The sequence below is a fragment of the Ochotona princeps genome, chromosome 20 (assembly GCF_030435755.1).
Source record: "Ochotona princeps isolate mOchPri1 chromosome 20, mOchPri1.hap1, whole genome shotgun sequence".
Classification (NCBI taxonomy): Eukaryota; Metazoa; Chordata; class Mammalia; order Lagomorpha; family Ochotonidae; genus Ochotona; species Ochotona princeps.
In genome coordinates, this window is record NC_080851.1 from 41,063,361 (window position 1) to 41,082,065 (window position 18,705).

The 18,705-nt window shown below is 42.3% G+C and overlaps 1 protein-coding gene and 1 long non-coding RNA gene across 2 annotated transcripts in view; one reads left to right on the forward strand and one right to left on the reverse strand.

The window, feature by feature from the left end:
- The window catches only part of LOC101522773 (zinc finger protein 260-like), a 793,789-nt gene that overhangs the window by 293,155 nt on the left and 481,929 nt on the right, over nt 1-18,705 (forward strand). The gene's annotated exons all lie outside the window — the stretch shown is intronic.
- The window catches only part of LOC131482749 (uncharacterized), a 145,117-nt gene continuing 129,569 nt past the window's right edge, over nt 3,158-18,705 (reverse strand). Inside the window, exons 4-5 of the long non-coding RNA XR_009247260.1 lie at nt 3,352-3,478; nt 3,158-3,219 (exon numbers count right to left, since the gene is read on the reverse strand). This is a non-coding gene — a long non-coding RNA (uncharacterized LOC131482749). The remainder of the gene's footprint in view (nt 3,220-3,351; nt 3,479-18,705) is intronic.

Consider the following 18,705-nt stretch of genomic DNA (forward strand, 5'->3'; position numbering starts at 1 on the left):
TGGCACTTATACAAGAGCTGTGTGCTTGACTTAGCAAAGAGAAGACTATAGAAGGCCTCTATTGAACTTGTGGAAATGACTCTTGGCACACCATGCCTCTGCAGAAACATGAACACACACACATACCTAACCACCAGCCTAACTCCAGCTAAACCTCCAGATGGATTGTACTTTTAGGGGGTGAGGGTGGAGACAGGAAGTACAACAGTTTAGAAATTAGAGGCTCTAATCAGCAATTATCTATTTTCATAGTTCCTGTCACATCAATATTCATTTTAGAAGCAAGTTTCTGGGTATTTATATTTGGAAAACTCCTGATGGACGTTTCAAAGCCTCCAGAAGAGGGCAGTTTTCTGAGGATTTGAAATTTCCTAATGGGATCCTGAATCCCAACTACCTGACACGGGAACAAAGTTCTGGGCTCCTTTTTCATGCTTCAGCTGGCTTATCCTCATTAGAAGAGTAATGAGAGTCCTGGCACCATGAAATATTCACTTTGGATTTATTTTTTAAGTTTTAAGATGTATTTATATTTACTGGAAATTCAGATATATACAAAGGATGAGAGACATATAGGAAAATCTTTGTTGTTTTGATTCACTTCCCAAAAAACCACAACTGCCAGAGCTGAACTGATTCAAAACCAGATACCAGAGGTATCTTCCGGGTCTCCCACACAGGTGTTCAGTCACAAGAGTGTGAGTTGTCCTCAAAAGTATTCCCAGGCCACAGGCTGCTGGGGTCCGTGTGGTGAGTGTGAGTGTGGAAGACACGAAGGTGTGAAGAGAAGTGCTCCATCGCAAGCAAGGCTGCAAGGACTTTACCACTGCATGGCAAGGGCTAGAGGATGTCTCTACAACCACCTGAAAAGCAGTTCCGCCTCCCTTTGCATACATAATCAACAACCCACAGAGATTTCTGTAATCTATTTATGCATTGTCTGTCACTGTGAAGTTGGTTTTTATGATCAATGTGAGCTTGGAAGATTATGTTGCTGATAACATCTTAGCAAAAGGGCCTTTTACTATTTCTGCTCTCTCGGCTGCCGCCCTGATCATCTGATAATCAAGGGTGTTAAGTTCCTACATGTAGCAGAATCTATGCTTATGGTCTTAGTCCCCCATTAGCCATAGGCTAATCAAGGATGCTAAGTCCCTAGGAGCAGTAGAAATCTATTCTTTCCCTCTTTACTTAGTCTTCAGGTCCCTCCTTCTGTGATGCATTTCCTCCCTGAACTGAATCAAGACTAAGTTTTAGCATCAGAATTGAAATAGGAATGTGTTACTGATTGACATGTACCATCTATTGAGAACTTCCTGACCACAGGATTAGGATGGCTGATATCCTGCCTCAAGGTGAAATGATTGGCAGAAATATCCTTGGGAATGCCTACTTGACCAGGTGTGAAAAGTGGGTGCCAGAATCTGTGAACGCTTCTGTATAAATTAAAAGGACAGCTTTTTCGCATTTTCCATTATGATACTGAAATTTTAGAGGCCTGTTTATTTTCTATGCCTACTCCAACCACCTTTCTCGAGTTCCCAACTTGATTAGAGCTGGATTCTGGCAACAGGCAGAGAGCTGGATGTTAAGTGGGACTGCCAGGGCACAAACCAGTGTCCATATATGAACACATATATGCAAGGCAAGGGCAAGCCACTAGGCTACCATGTCATGCCCTCAGGTTGGATCTTTTGAAATGACTTACATGGGCATTTGGATGACCCCCTCTACGCTTTAGATAAGCTGAGAAAAGGCCAGTTTCTTCAACTTTGTCACTCATGTGGCTTCCTACCTCTAAGAGCTGAAGAGCCATAGAAGCGCGGGTGTACATTTGAAGCTGTGTAGTAGAAGCTATTTCCTTGCAGGCTGAGAAACAACCAATGAGAAGTGTCTTACCCAAAAGTTCCTACACGGACCAGGAATGCTCAGGGGACACTTAAAAATCTGAGAACCTTCTGAAAAATTTTGCTGTTTCCTTTCAAGAGGCATAACATCTCCTGGCTCTCTCATTCTTACTGTGTTTCAATTATGGCCAGAAATAATGCTAAGCATTTTTGTGGCAATGCAACTCCCTTTTCAATTATTATATAATTGTTGGGATTACAACTTACCTGAAGATTATTTCCTGACCTTTCTGATTAGCTCCAAGCAGCTCATTCTTTCTGCGTGGATCTGAAATGAGGAAAAGAGTAACCGTATCTAAGAATCACATCTAAATGTTTCTTTTCAAATGCTCCAATGAAGCCAATGAGATTTGTTGCCATTCTAGATAGAGCAGATTTTAATATTAGTAAAATGTTGACATTTATGAGAATTATTAATGTGCATTAATTCTCATCTACTAATGCCTTAACCTAATACCCATTTTATAAATAAAAATTTCAATTACTTGAGATTATATATTTAAGTTAAAATGAGATATGAAAGAAAATATGGTCTAAAAATTCAAAATAGGGCCCAGCGCCATGGCCAAGTGGCTAAAGTCATATTGAACATGACTGGATCTCATATGGCTGCCAGTTCTAATCCTGCTGGCCCCATTTCCCATCCAGCTCCCTGCTTGTGGCCTGGGAAAACAGTCGAGGATAACACAAAGCCTTGGGACTCTGCACCCATGTGGGAGACCTGGAAGAAGTTCCTGGCTCCTGGCTCCAGATCGGCATAGCACTGGCCATTGCGCTCACATGGGGAGTGAATCACTGGATGGAAGATTTTCTCTTGATCTCTGCTCCTCTCAGGATATCTGACGTTCAAATAAAAATAAAATATATCTTTGAAAAAAAAAATAAAAATTCAAAATAAGGCTTGGGGTATCTTATATTCCATCTCAGCACTAGTTTGTCTTTTCCTGGCTACTCTGCTTCAAATACAAACTCCTGAAATTGTATCTTGGCAGCGGCAGATATGATTCAAGTGTTTGATATCATGAAAAGACCCATATATAATTCTAGATTAATGGTGACAGGCTGGCAAATTGCTAGAATGAACCTATACATGGAAACTATAGCATACCTGTGTCTCACCAGCTGTCCTTCTGGAAGAAACTCAAGTAAAAATCAAATATAATTTCAGTCAACATTTACTGAGTTATGTATCAACTTCCCTGCCCAATATGTGCTGACCTACCTGGAAGTTTCTGCTTGACAGAGTTGTCTGTCCATGGTGCTGATTCTTGCTTCAACTTGAAGATCACATCAGGCTTTGTCATGGAGTACCCTGTTAATGGAGAATGATGTAGATTTTCCAAAATCTCCGCTTGTCCTACCAACTACTACATTTTATAAACTCTTCTTTCATTAACAAAGTATACACAAGTGTTCTGCTTAGGCATGACAGAACTTCACTCACCCAAGGACAGCAGATTGTTATAGGTCTCAAGCATCACCTCCCTGTACAGGGCCCTCTGAGTATCATCCATATTCTGCCATTCTTCCTGGGTAAAGTTCACAGCCACATCTTCAAATGACACCAACACCTGTAACAGCACATGACTCCTCAGCTCTAGATCATTAAACAGAAACACTGACAGCACATTCTCTGCATATTTAATTTGCAACTTCTATTGTCTGCAGTTCAATTTAGAATTTATACAGCATCACAAAGTAACAGTTAAAAGAAACTATCTTGTGCTGTAGTACTTTTGTGATCCCAAAACTACAACAGAATATTCCTTATTCTATTAAAGGTTGTTTTCTCTAAAGATTCTAATTCTAATGAACTGTTGAAGGCATTGCTAGAATATCTCCTCAAGTGGAAGATATCACTTTGTTTGTCCATTATTACCACTCTGCTTTTCAACTAAATTAAGACAAATAATCATATTGACACTGAACCAAAATATTAACTCAGGACCTATAATACTAAGCTGAGTTTAACTCTTCTGTGTGTGTTCAATATGCATTTTCTATGAATGCAGCTTAATTTACAATCTATATGGAAACACAAGGTAAAAACAAAACATTTTGTCCTGTATTATATTTGTTATTCTGAAGCTATAATTCCATTATTATTCTGTATCAGATTGTTTTCTAAAGCAAGTAGAAAATGTGTTCATTCTGCAATCTTTAGATACACATGAGCTAAATAACATGCTAGACTAGATAATTAAGATAAATGTTTAATATTGCACAAGATAATGAGAAAAATTTTGAGTACCTTACTAAAGATTTCCTCAAACATGCTGAGATACTTAAAAATATTATAAAGCAATAATAAAATTCAATTTTCTTATTTCAAAGTAAAATAATGAAACACTGAAAATAATACTAAACTGCACTTGCATGAGTAAATATTTCCTACAATTTATACTGGAATTAAAATATATATAATCTATGATCAGATACATCAATAAAGCATATCATATATGTACATACTCAAAAGTAAACATGGAATCCATATACATGTAATTCCAATATATATATGTACATACATAAACTTGTATATATACATTCATGTTTTTCTACTTTTGAGTATGCCCATATTAAAATTCTTTGTGTTATCAGCTGGCAGAAGTTGGCACTTGGGGGCTAATTCTCTCAAGTCAAACCACAGAACCACCTGGAGAGTGCATAATCTGGGAGTGGGAGACGCCTGGGAGGGAAATAGTGTTCTCCTCCCTCTTGGGTTACCACTCCCACTTCAGAGCATAAAAACTAGGACAACGGCTGGGGTGCCCAGACAGAGAGGCAATCAACAACATCTGTGAGGGCTGGATATTTGAGCTGGTTAGATGGAACTAAGCTTTAATACCCATTGACATGTACAAGAGCCATATGAAATCTGGGACAGAGTGGACTAGTCAGCTATACATAGTGATAAACCAGGGTAGGGGGTGGGCCTGGTGGGGGGTTTTGTGGATCACTCTGACTTGGGGTGGGTGGGAGACTGGGTGGGGCTTCTCCATCAATATCCCTTTTACCTCAGATACATGAAAGAAACAGTATGGAAATAATATTCTTACCCACTTTCCTGTAGCTCTGGAATATTTTACCCTAATTAGCTATGTAAAGATTATCAAAAATATAATAAAAAATGGAAAAAGTTAGAAAAAATATAAAAAAGATTCTTTCTGCTTTGTTTTGCTTTGCTTTTTGTGGAATAACAATTAAAATGAAGTTTTAATTTCCACATAGTAACCTACGGCTTAGGAGAGACACAAATGATAGTCTCATACAAAATTATCTTCTTCTGACAATTAGCTCGTATCAGCCAGTCATAGCCTACCAGCTGAACAGAAAATATACATATAAGACAAATGCCATGCTGTAAACAAGTTTAGTCCCCTTTATTCTTTAATGTTTTGAAAGCCCTTTAGCATTAACCAGTTATCTGTTTTTTTCTTTTCCACTCATTTATTTATTAATTTTAACACAAAAACAGAGCTAATGCAGCAGATACACATAATTATAACAGTGTGATACTTCTTTTGAATCTTCCCTTTTGCACCATTACTCTCTTAAACATTTGACATGACATGTTTTAAACTCACATTGTACTCATCTTAATTTTTCATGAAGTGATTAAAAGGAAAGTAAAATGACCAATTTAATAGATAAGCAGTAATAAATATAATGAAATGTGGTTCTAAATTGTATGTATAAATCATACAATTTACAAACACAGATCATTAAAACTACAGTAGATTATCATCATTCGCTATGTGACAAAGATATAAACCAAAAGTGGCAAATCATGCTTGTACCAATAATGATATATACCATTGTTTCCTCCGCACCTTTTCTGTTGTTGCTTGTGATTCTTTAAGCTACTCTACATAACAGAATATCATATTTGCATATCTGTATTTAGGATATTTCACTTATCTTCTTTCCCTCTAGTTACACTCATTTGGATATAATAAATAAAATTTTGTTCTCACAGCTGAATAATAGGCCATTGTGCACATATACTATGTTTTTCTTAATTAGTATCTAATGACAGACACCTCAATCCATTCCATATCTTGTGTAATATGAATAGTGCAGCTATAAAAAAGACAGGATCCCCTTTCATACAAGGTGTTCATAACTTTCAGAAAATACAAGGAGATTTCTCAAAATTAGGCCAATCTTGTCTAAATTTAATCTTTTCTTATATCATTTAATTTTTTTAGAAAAGATTTATTTTTTAGTGCAAAGTCAGATATACAGAGTCAAACAGTGACAGAGAGGAAGTTCGTCCATCCGATGATTCACTGCACAAGTGGGCTCAACAGCTGGTACTACGCCAATCCGAAGCCAAAAAGCAGGAACTTCTTCCATGTTTCCAATGTGGATGCAGGGTCCCAAGAAGTTGGGGCATCCTTGACTGATTTCCCAGGCCACAGGCAGGGAGCTGGATGGGAAGCAGGGCTGCTATGAATAGAACCAGCACCCGTATGGGATTCCAGTGCGTTCAAGGTGAGGACTTTAGCTGCCAGGCCACTGTGCTGGACCCAGCAATCTTATTTCTTTTTTTTATAATTTATTCATTAATTACATTATATTATGTGACAGTTTCATAGACACTGGGATTCTCCCCTCCCCAAACCCTCCCCCCATGGTGGATTCCTCCACCTTGTTGCATAACCAGCAATCTTATTTCTAAATCTTTAAGAAAGATTGGGTCTGGAGCAAGAGTGTAGTGGTTAAGGTCCTCACCTTGAGTGCGCTGCGATCCCACATGGGTGCCAGGTCTAATCCTGGCATCTCCGCTTCCCATTCAGCTCCCTGCTTGTGGCCTGGGAAAACAGTCAAGGTCAGCCCAGAGCATTGGGAGCCTGCACCCACGTGGGAGATCTGAAAACAAGTTCCTGGCTCCTGGCTGTGCAACAGTGCAGCACCAGTTGTTGCAGCACCATGGGGAGTGAATCATCGGATGGAAGATCTTCCTCTATGTCTCTTCTCCTATCTGTACTTCTGCCTTTCTAATAAAAATAAATAAATCTTTTTTAAAAAGAAATTTTATACTATTGTTCACATGCTGAATTAATCTATAACTACATCAACATTGTAACAAGTTCCCATCTTTTTTAAATTTTTAATAAAGTGCATTTTATTAAAACCATAAACTTTTATTCTTCCAATGACACTGTTTAGAAAATGAAAAGACAAGTACAGACTGGAAGAATATATTTGCAAGTCACATGTCCCTCAAAATACAGAAAAAAAAACTCTCAAAAACTCAACCATATGAAAATTAACATTCTGTTAATTTAAAAACAGTAAAAAATATTACCTTTTCGGTAAACTGTGTCAAGAATATACAGAGTTTCTCTCTATTATTTCTTCATGTACATGTAAACATCAACAATTATTTCAATAAAAACTTCAGTTAAAATAAACCAGAACATAGGAAAATGGCTAAAGCTTTGAAGAGGCACATCAACAAAGACAATATATGGACAACACAAATAAGCACAAGAAAAACACTTATCATCACTAATCATTGGGGAACTGCAAATTCAAACTCCCTGGTTAGACTAGCACATACCTTTGTAGATCGACTAAAATAAAGAATACTAATAATGCCAAGTGCTGAAGAACATCTAGCTAACTAGAACTCTTACTCATTGCTGATGCTAATGTAAAATGATATAGCTGCCTAGGAAAACAGTTCTGTAGTTTCTTTTTATTATTATTATTTTTAATTCATTAATTACATTATATTATGTGACACAGTTTCATAGGTACATGGATTCTCCCCATCCCTCCCTAAACCCTTTCACCATAGTGGATTCCTCCACCTTGTTGCATAACCACAGTTCAAGTTCAGTTGAGATTCCCCCATTGCAAGCATATACCAAACATAGAGTCCAGCATCTTATTGCCCAATCAAGTTCAATGGCTTCTTAGGTAAGTTCTGTAGTTTCTTAAAAATTTTGAATATCATTAGCTCAGCAATCTCACTTTTAGGTATATTCTTCAAGTGAACTAAAAACTTATGTTCAATAAAAAAAGCTGTGCATAAACATTTACAAACCAGCTTTATGTGTAAAACTCAAACTGGAAACAACTCACATACTCTGCCAAAAGGTGAAAGGTGAAGGAATAAGCAAGCTGTGGTACATCCACAGACTGGATTACTGCTTACAGATGAACCACTGTAACACCAAAGAACTTGAAACAATTCCAGAGATTGTTCCGAGTTTAAAAAAAAAAACAATCTAGCCCCAAGAGGAATTTTTTTTTATCATGAGCTAGCATTCCTTTGAAACATATTGCTTATAAATAGTTGGACAGCTGCGTGCAGAGGAGCCCAACATCAGGCCAGGCAATGGCCTCTGATGCACTTCTCATCATGAACCAAGATGAGCAGGGCAAATAAACTAATCTCTGAGGTATAGGCATTTGGTGCAGCAATTAAAATGCTTACATCCCATGTTCAAATGCTAGCTCTGCTTCCAATGCCACTTCCTTCCAGTTTATACTCTGGGAGGGAACAGGTAAAAGCTAATGTGTGGTTCCCTACTGTCATGTGGGGGACACAGATGCTATTTAAGTCTTCTTGGTCTGCCCTGGTCTTTGGAAATTTCAGGCAATCAGGGGGTAAGGGTGGGCCAGCAGACACAATCTGAGTATGTCCACCTTTGTGTCTCTAAATTTCAAATAAATCTAGAAACTCTAGATATTATATTGTGGCAAAGCGGATAATGTCACCACCTGCAAGGCTGGCATCCAATATGAGTGCTGGCTCATGTCCCAATTATTCTGCTTCCAAGCCAATACCCTGCCAATGGCCTGGTAAAAGCAGAGAAGATGGTGCCAAGTGCTTGAGCCCCTGCTATGCATGTGGGAGACCTGGAAGAAAGTCTAGTCTTCTGGCTTAGGCCTCACCTAGTCCTAACCATTGTAGTCATCTGGGGGAATGAAGCAGTGGGTAAAAGATGTCACTGTTTCTCCCTGTTTGTGTAACTCTTACTCTCAAGTAAATAAATATTTTTTCCATTTGGATTATGAAAAATGAAAAATTCAAGTAAGTGAGTATCTGAAAGTGAAACAATGTTTTCGGATTACAACAAACCAAAGTCATTTTAAAGCCAAAACTTGAAGGAAGAAAAAGTATGCATAAAAATAACACATTTGAGACAGACAGAATGCAATCAAGGATAGCCATGGTGATTTGTAATCCAATGACAAGCACATTGCTTCTGCTATTTAAATCACCAAAGGTGCTTTGTTCAAGTGTACCATTCAATCCTATCTTTATGAGGATCACTCAAAATACAGCTTCTATCCTTAAATTCTCTATTACTTGTCTACTGTTGCTACAACTAATGATCAAACACTGAGTGGCCTGAAACAATCACATTTATTAGAGAAAGTTCCCATTTTTTACTTCCTCACCAGCATGTTACCTTTTCTTCCAAATAACTGCCATTCTGAGAGGGTTGAGTTACCTCATTGTGATTTTGATTTACATATCCCAAATGGCTATGTTTTTATCTACTGAGGTCCTTTGATCATTTCTATGCTGAACAGAGGGTGTTTAAGTTGTTACGGTCACATGCACCTTGAAAGATAAAAGCTGCCAATTTGAACACATGGAACTTCCTGTGTCATGATATTTCACAAATTATTGAAAGTGATATAGAGGGCCCAGGGTGGTGGCCTAGCCACCTTGCCTTGAACATGCCGGGATCCCATATGGGCGCTGGTCCTAATACAGGCAGCTCCACTTTGAGTCCAGCTCCCTGCCTGTGGCCTGGGAAATCATTTAAGAACAGCCCAAAGCATTGGGAGCCTACATATGCGTGGGAAACCTGGAGGAAGTTCTTAGCACCTGGCTTCAGATCAGCACAGCTCCACCCATTGTGGTCACTTGGGGAGTGAATCATCAGATGGAAGATCTTCCATCTTACTGTCCCTTCTCCTCTCTGTATATCTGACTTCACAATAAAAATTAAAATTTTTTGAAAAAACAGTCATAGAGAAACCCTAATAATCCAAAAAGATCATACGACAAGTACAATCTCTCTAGAAAAACATCAACAACAAGAAACCTGATATTTGCTAGTGAAACATGACTTCCATTTAGATTAGGGATTCTCTGTTTCCCTGTTTTAGAAACATTTATTTGAAAGCCACAGATGGAGAAATTGGGAAAGGAGCCTGGTACAATAGCCTAGGGGAGAAAGCCCTCACCTTGCATGCACTGGGATGCCATACAGGTGCCAGTATGTGTCCTGGCTAATCCACTTCCTATCCAGCACCCTGCCTGTGGTGTGGGAATGTGGTAAAGGACAGCCGAAAGCCTTGGGACCCTGAACCTGTGTGGCGGGGGTCCAGAAGGAAACTCCAGGCTTCTGATTGGCCCAGCTTGTTCCATTGCAACTCTTCCGGAGAGCAGATGGAGAATCTTTGTATCCCCTTCTTTCTGTATATCTGCCTTTCCAAAAAAAAAAGTTACATGAATGTTTTTTGTGTGTGTGTGTGTGTGTGGGGGGGGGATTTTTTTTATTAAAATTTATTTCCAGGGAAAGAAATGATTCTGTTTTTCCATAAAATGTGAATGTTTAAATTGTTTTTCTGTGATTTCTTTGAATCTCGTGCCTTTTTAGGTTTTTTTTTTTTTCTTTGAAAAAGCTTAACTTTATTTTCTGAAACTTTTAAAAATACATGCATGCTTTTTGTTTATTGCAAATGATGTTTACATAGATGATCAGGGTAGGAAGGTTCAAGGGTTAGGGGAAAGTTGATGTGATCATTGTTTCCAAATTTTTTATTTCTCCTTCCTATGGAACTGGTTCATATCCTGGTGTTCATTTCCCATGTAGCTCCCTGCTTGTGGCCTCGGAAAGCAGTAGAAGGAAGCCCAAAGCCTTGGGACTCTGCGCCTGAGTGGAAAACCTGGAAGAAGTTCCTGGCTTCAGATTGGCTCAGCTCTGGCAGCTATGGCCACTGCAGCCACTTTGGGATTATACCAGTGGATGGAAGATCTGTCTCTCATTCTTCATGTAAAGCTGACTTTCCAATCAAAATAAATGAAAAATTGCATTTAATAAATTGTACCTTAGCAATGACATTATTGGTTTGTTTGTAGTCATCAAGATTTCACTCCTTCACACATTACAGCACATTCAGTGTGGGCTGCGTTTAAGAATTGTTACTCCACCATTAAACATAGCTGGGACACTGAAAAGTTATTAAGGCCAACGCATGGTAGAGTTTCAGGACAATCCTCATTTAATTTGTATAACAGTGGCAAATTAAATAAGCATGTATTACAATGTAAGTATGATTGTCACCTCAAATACTACCTGGTGGGCATGACTAACAGCCTACCTGCCTATGCCCTAAGGCATGGCTTAGTGTGTGTGTGCAGTACTTGACCTGTGACATGACTGGAGGGTCTAAGGGGATAGACATGCCTTCTAGTCAATTACAGTGTCCTTGTTGTGTGGGAGGGCTGTCTGGGACTGCCCTTCTACTGTCTCCATCCTAGTGCATATGAGTTGTGCTCACTTTATAATAAATGGACACGATCCCTCAGACTATCCCCGTGGTTCTTGCAGCCCAAGAAAACTGGCACCTCAGCCCCTTGCCTGTTGGCAGGAAAATCCCGAAACTGAAAAGCAGTAAAAACAGATACCAAAATGGACAAAAGACTAAGTATATTTCTACAAAGAAGATAACCAAAAGGTTAATTAATTAGCACAAAAAGAATTTCAGCATGATTGATCATTAAATGAATGTAAATGGCAACCGCAATGATATACCACTTTATATCCACTACAATTTCCTTCATTAAAACAACCCAGGCAAAGATGGCTCACACTGCCTTCAAGCAATCAGGCCCTGTTCTGACCTTCTCCCAACCAGCTAAAAGTGGCAATTGGGACTAGAGTTTCATTTGCGCACATGCCAAGGCCACAAAGGCTCAAGCTGCCTTCAAGCAACCAGACCATGATGTGCCCCTCACCTCAGCCAAAGTTGGTCAATGTGGTCCACGGTCCAGTTTGGCACCAAGCCCAGGTCAGAATGGCTCAGTTGCCTTTAAGCAGCGAGGCTGGGCTATGCCCCTCCCACCACCAGCCAAGAGCTGACACTGTGTACAAGATCACATTTACACCACACCCCAGGCCATGACGTCTGAAGCTGCATTCAAGCAGCTAGGCTGGTCTGTTTGACTCCCAAGAACAGGAACTGCTGATTGCTCAGGAAAAGGGTAAGGGGATGTGTGGGAGGCAGGGTCACTGAAGGAGTATGTTGCAGGTGAGGAATGACTTCTGAAACACTTCTACTGACAAAAGCCACTTTATTTGCAGGTAAATGAGGGGGTTAACACCTAGTGGTTTGTAAACTAGAACTGAGGAAATTTCTGGGTCAGCCGAGTGCATCTACCCATGTGGGAGAACTGAGTTGGGATGGTTAACATGGACTACCACCACCCACCAGTGAACACTTAAGGTAGGGCTAGGGGTCTGTCTGGCAGGGAGAGATTACACTACTGCCAATGAGTTTCATAGAAGGGGCAGATAATGTGAGGCTGGGACATGTTACAGACAGGCATGCATAAGAACCAGGTCTGGGGGCAGATCCTGTGGGAAATATGAGGGCTCAGCCTGTGGAACTGCAAATTCTACTGTTGTCCCAAGAGCTGAGAGTTGTAAAGAGCTGAGCTACAAATGACCATGGAACCCTCTGATACTCATGAATACTCGGATTGGGAACTGGACATACTGGTCCAGGATGCAGCAAAGAGTAATCTGCTGTGCAAAACATGCAAAGAAACCATGTTGGGGGTAGGCCTAGTATGGGTTATATGGTGCACTGTGATTGGGATGCAGTTCCCAATGGTGTGCATGAGAGCTGAATGTGGGATGGGCACGGTTGGGCTCCACCACAGCATCCACTGGTTTGCATAAGAGATGGGACTGGAGACAAAACTTATCCAGCAGCTGCAACCACCAGTGTGTGCGTAGGCTGATATGGGTGACAGATTGAGGTGACCCTGTACTGGCAAGTACACACAGATGTCTATCATCACCTCAGATCTGAACCTCTGAATTGATGATATCAAAACCCCAATGTTTGGAAGAAATGTGGAATCTGTGCTTTGACCTTGGAGTGCCTGTGTCAGAACTAGGCCTCCACATTTGTTGAATGAACATGTTCAGATGCTCCTAGGGGATATGGCAGTCTATTGGAGCCAGCAGATGAAGCAGGGCAGAATAGATTGGACAACTACACCAGACAAGTATTGACACTAAAGATCTGGCTGAATGGAAACCAGTTGGAACGTCAACCAATGGACCTTGGAAGGATTTCTTATGGAAACCACTTGAACAGAACCCTCAGAGCATGCTCCACAGTGGGGAACCTAGAAAATCAGATGACCATTCCATATCAAAAGGTTCTACTGTGGCAGGGATTCTGGGAGTGGCCTTTCTCCTCTCCACCATCCCACAGACACAGAAACAAGGAAATTTGGAAACAATGGTCTCATCCACTTCCCCTCTAATTCTCTATCCTTCCTAGCTTAATCAGTATCCACATGTGCATGCATGCTCCCTTTTTAACTATGTAAACATCATCAAAATAAAAATTTTTTAAAAAAACCATAAGAAATGAATTACTGTGGGCTCGGCAGCGTGGCCTAGTGGCTAAGGTCCTCGCCTTGATCCCATATGGCCGCTGGTTCTAATCCCGGCAGCTCCACTTCCTCTCTGTCTCTCCTCCTCTCAGTATATCTGACTTTGTAATAAAAATTAAAAAAAAAAAGAAATGAATTACTGTGACTCAAGACACATATTTTGTATTATATGTTTAGGCCAAAACAAACACACTCTTATTTTCAACTATACTGCCTATGGCCAATGAGAAAAAACTGACCATGATCAGAGAAATCAAAGGTTATGACTTTAGATGGCCAACACTAAACAACAACAACAACAGAATGTCAAATAAGCATTCCAAGTACTGATCTCCACGTCTCAGAAAAATAAGAAGCCAAGTCTAGAAGTAGAAAAAGAAAATTCGAAATATAGATTAATAAAGAAATGAATAATAACTGTATTTAGCAACACTAAAGATAAAGGAACTTTCATTGTTCTTAGAAGGAAAACAAAATCAATAAACCCTTTTCCAGATTAAGCAAAAAGTAGGCTCAAGCACATAACATCAAAAAGAGAGGTACATATTAAAACTGCTATCACAGGGGAGGCTGCTGGGGGGGCCTGCAGAATGGGGCGTCTTGCTTGGATCCCGACCCCAGCCACCATGTGCTCATAGTGAGCTGGGCCTGCTTCCTTTCGGGGCGAGTACACCGAGGGGGGAAGTCTCTGTGACTGGGTGGGCCAAGGGCCCACCCACCGCCCTCAATGGGCGGTGAAGGGGATTGGTCAGGGGCGTGACCTTGGGCCTGCAGGTTTAAACTTCCAGCAGCCAGGAGGCTGCTGGGCGGCTGGAAGATGGGGCGACTTGCTTGTATCCTGATCCCTGGCACCATGTGCTCATGGTGAGCTGTGCCTGGGCCTGCCTGGGTTCGGGGGCTGCTTCCTTTTGGAGCGAGTAAACCGAGGGAAGAAGTCTCTGTGAGTGGGTAGATCCGAGGCCCACCCACAGCCCTCACTGGGTGGTCAACAGGATTGGGGAAGGGCGCAACCTTGGGCCTGGAGATCTGAACTTCCAGCAGCTGGGAGGCTGCTGGTGGGCTCCAGGATAGGGTGTCCTGCTTGGATCCCAACTCCAGTCACCATGTGCACATGGTGAGCTGTCCCCACTGTGCTTCTGGGATCTGAGACAATCCTAAATATTCCCAATGGCAGTAACTCTTCCTTGGAAGAACTTGTAATCACTTCACAACGCTGAGCGGTGAATACCTTTCATGCACAAGCTAAACCTTGGGGCTTGTCCAGCAGGATATCCTTTTACCTGACATGATGATGGATCAGGAGACTGGTCACATTAGGCAGGGCCATAACATTAATTAGCATAGAACCATATCTTGGGGTAGATTCTGTGTAGGATGTGTGGGCCACACCCTATGGAAATTCTAGCCCCACTGGTAAGCCCAAGAGTTTGGGTGGTGATGGACTAAGCTAGGTGTGACCAAGGAGCCTGCCATCAATCACAGGTGAAGGGACCCGCAACAGTCTGGACTGGGCAAGGGAGCAGCACCCGAATGTGCATCCTGAATAGGGTGTGGGGTGGGCCGGGCTGCAACATTCACCAGCTCATAGCAGGCCAAATCGAAGTCCAGATTACGCTGGGCATTGGCCTAAAACCCACTGGCATATATGAGAACTGGGTCGGGGAGTGGATCAAGTGGTTGCAACTTGGGAAACTCTCCTGCTGAGCCACAGCTCCCGCTGATGAACGTGTGGTCCAGAACTGGGGGTTGGACAAGCTGGGCAAAGTAGCTCCAAAGTGTGTAAGTTGGTGATGGAACGGGATGTACTGGGCAGGACTGAGCAAACCTTAGCCTACAAGTGAAACTAGAAGCCAGGATGGAGCACAGGTCATGCCAAGCTAGGCTCTTGCACCTACTGGTCTACTTGAGTCAAGAACGCTAAACCACAGTGTCTAAGGCAGAGGCCAGGACAAGTGAGGGACTGAGACAAGCTGAGTCAGAGCAGCCAATGGCAGGCGCATGATCTACGGCTAGGAACAGGCCTGGTTGGGAAGCTAAGGGACACCCTAACTGGGTTGAGGTTCCCACCAAGGGGCACGTGTGCTGGAATGGGGGCTGCATTCTAACTAGGAAACAGTTGTAGTCACCTGTGGCACTAGCGTGGCCTGGGATTGGATGCACCAGGCCAGGCCAGACCTCAACACCATCTGGTGTCCTGGAGAACCAGGATAGATGTGGGAGTGACTAGGCTGGGTCTCAACCCCCAACTGAGCCATATGTGAGCTGTATGTGGGTATGGACGATCCATGGCTGGGCTGAAACATCCAACAACAAGAACCAGAATGGGGTGAAAGCCAGTCAGGAAAAGCCACTGTTCCTGCTGGGACAGGAGATGCACTGAGTAGGGCTGGCTCAAAGACTCCCTGTTCTGCACAAAATCTGGCATTGGGAGGGGTTCTGATGCAGGAGCCTGGGCAACTCCTCTGGCAGGACACAGACCTGTAGGTAAGCACAAGAAGCAGGATAGGAAACAGCCCAGAATAGGTCATGGCAAGTTTCCCACTGGCATACATTTGGCATGGGTCGGGGACAGACCAGGCTGAATCAGTTCATGTCATCCACTGGTATATCTGAACACCAGAACAGAGTGTGGGTTGAGCCGGGTTTGGTCGCGACAAAAACCAGTGCACAATATGGAATGCCAAGGTGAGGTTACCTGTACTGGATGTGACTGCAGCACCCAACCAGCACACATGAGATCCAGGAAGGGAGGAGGCAGAGCCAGCAAAGGGATTAAGGGGCTGGTCCCCTCACCAGACAGCTACTCCCACTGGACAGACCAGACTAAGCAGGGCTACAACACCTGTGCGCTGCATGTGGACTAGATCAGGGAAAAGCCAGGCTGGATGGATTATTCCTTCTGGTGCAAGCATAAATTAGAGTGGGTAAGGTTGTTTAGGCTTAGCTGCAGCATCAGCTGGCAGAAGTTGGCACTGGGGGCTAATTTTGTCAAGTCAAATCACAGAACCACCCAAAGAGTGCATAAACTGGGATTGAGAGAGACCTGGGAGGGAAATAGTGGGTTCCCCCCTCTTGGGTCACTACTCCGGTGGGAGGGCATGAAAACTAAGATGGGGGCTGGGTTGGCTAAGCAGAGAGGCAATCAACAGCATCCGTGAGGGCTGGATAGTTGAATTGGTTAGATGGAACTAAGTCTTAATACCCTTTGACAAGTACCAGAGCCAAATGGGGTGTGGGGCAGACTGGACTAGTCTGCTACTCATACTGGCAAACCAGGGTGGGGGGTGGGCCTGGTGGGGGTTATTGTGGATCGCCCCAACTAAGCTGCAGCTCCCACTGGTTGAAGAAAGGGCCGAGCATGGGCTGGGCAGAACCAGGCTGGACTGCATCACCCATTGGTTCCAGTGCAACTCGGGACTGAAAACAGAACCAACCCAGCAATTGCAACCACCAGCTGATTGGGGCAATGGACTGTGCCGAGCCCTGTACTTGCTAGTACATAAAAGAATCTGGTCTGGGAATACCTCAAAGTTTCTTTGGAAATCTTCCAAATTGAACTGCTGGACTCAGAACCCTATCCAAGAGAAGGCAGAGGACAGAACAAATCAATCAACCACCTCAGTTATATGTTGGCAGCAAAATACTGGGCAAATTTAGACTCTATGATGGACTGTGTCAATCAGTGGATTCTTCAATGACCTCATCGAGCTGGGAGTGGTGAAACTTGCAGTGATTCTTAACTGGTGAACTATTAAAACCACTTGATAATATCCATTGACAAGTACCATAGCCAAATGGGATGGGGGAAAGACTGGTCTTCTGCTACACATACTGGCAAACCAGGGTAGGGGGCGGGCCTGGTGGGAGTTATTGTGCGTCGCCCCAACTAGGCTGCAGCTCCCACTGGTTGATGTAAGGACCGAACCAGACTGGACTGCAACACTCATTGGTTGCAGTGCAACTCGGGACCGAAAACAGAACCAACACAGCAATTGCAACCACCAGCTGATTGGGGTGATGGACTGTGCCGGGCCCTGTGCTTGCTAGAACATACAAGAAACTAGTCTGGGAATACCTCAAAGTTTCTTTGGAGATCTCCCCAATCGAACTGCTGGACTCAGAACTCTAACCAAGAAAAGACAGAAGACAGAACAGGACAATCATTCAACTCAGCTATATGTTGGCAGCGAAATATGGGGCAAATGGAGACTTTATGATGGACCATATCAATCAGTGGACGACCTCATCGAGCGAAACTGGCAGCGATTCATAACTGGAGAACTATTAACACCACTTGAGCAAATATCTCAGAGCATGCCCCACATCCGGGACTCAGGGTGGGTGGGAAAATAGGTGGGGCTTCTCCCTCAATATCCCCCTTTACCTCAGATACATGATGGAAACAATATGGACATAATAGTATTGCCCACTTCCCTATACCCCCTGAACTTTTGTTTTTTGTTTTTGTTCTTTAACCATAATTAACTATGTAAAGATTGTCAACAATAATACAATAAAATAGATTAAAAAAGAAAACCACTTGAGCAAGTATCTCAGAGCATACCCCACATCTGGGACTTGGGGTGGGTGGGAAATGGGTGGGGCTTCTCCCTCAATATCCCCTTCTACCTCAGATACATGAAGGAAACCAAATGAACATAACAGTCTTACCCACTTCCCTATAGCCCCTGAACTTTTTTTTTTTTTACCATAATTAACTATGTAAAGATTGTCAACAATACAATAAAAAAAAGAATAAAAAAAACCCTGCTATCACAGAAGTACAGTGCATCAGGGCTGTCTGGACAAAGTGGGTTCTGCCACTGCTCATGATATGAACATCCTACATAGATGCCACCTTAAGTCCAGGCTGTTGTACTTTTTTTCTCTCTTTTCTTGAAAAAAAAAAAAAAAACATTAATCTACTTTTTTGGAAACTCAGATACAGAAAAAAAGAGAAGAGACAGAAAGGATGATCTTCCATCTACTGATTCACTCCCAAAGTGGGCACTATGGCCGGAGCTGAGCAGATTTAAGGCAGGAGCTTCTGCGTCTCCCATACAGGTGCAGGGTCTTTTCCCACTAGGTTACTGTGCCTGGTCCAATTGGTTTATTTCTGATCCAGCTCCC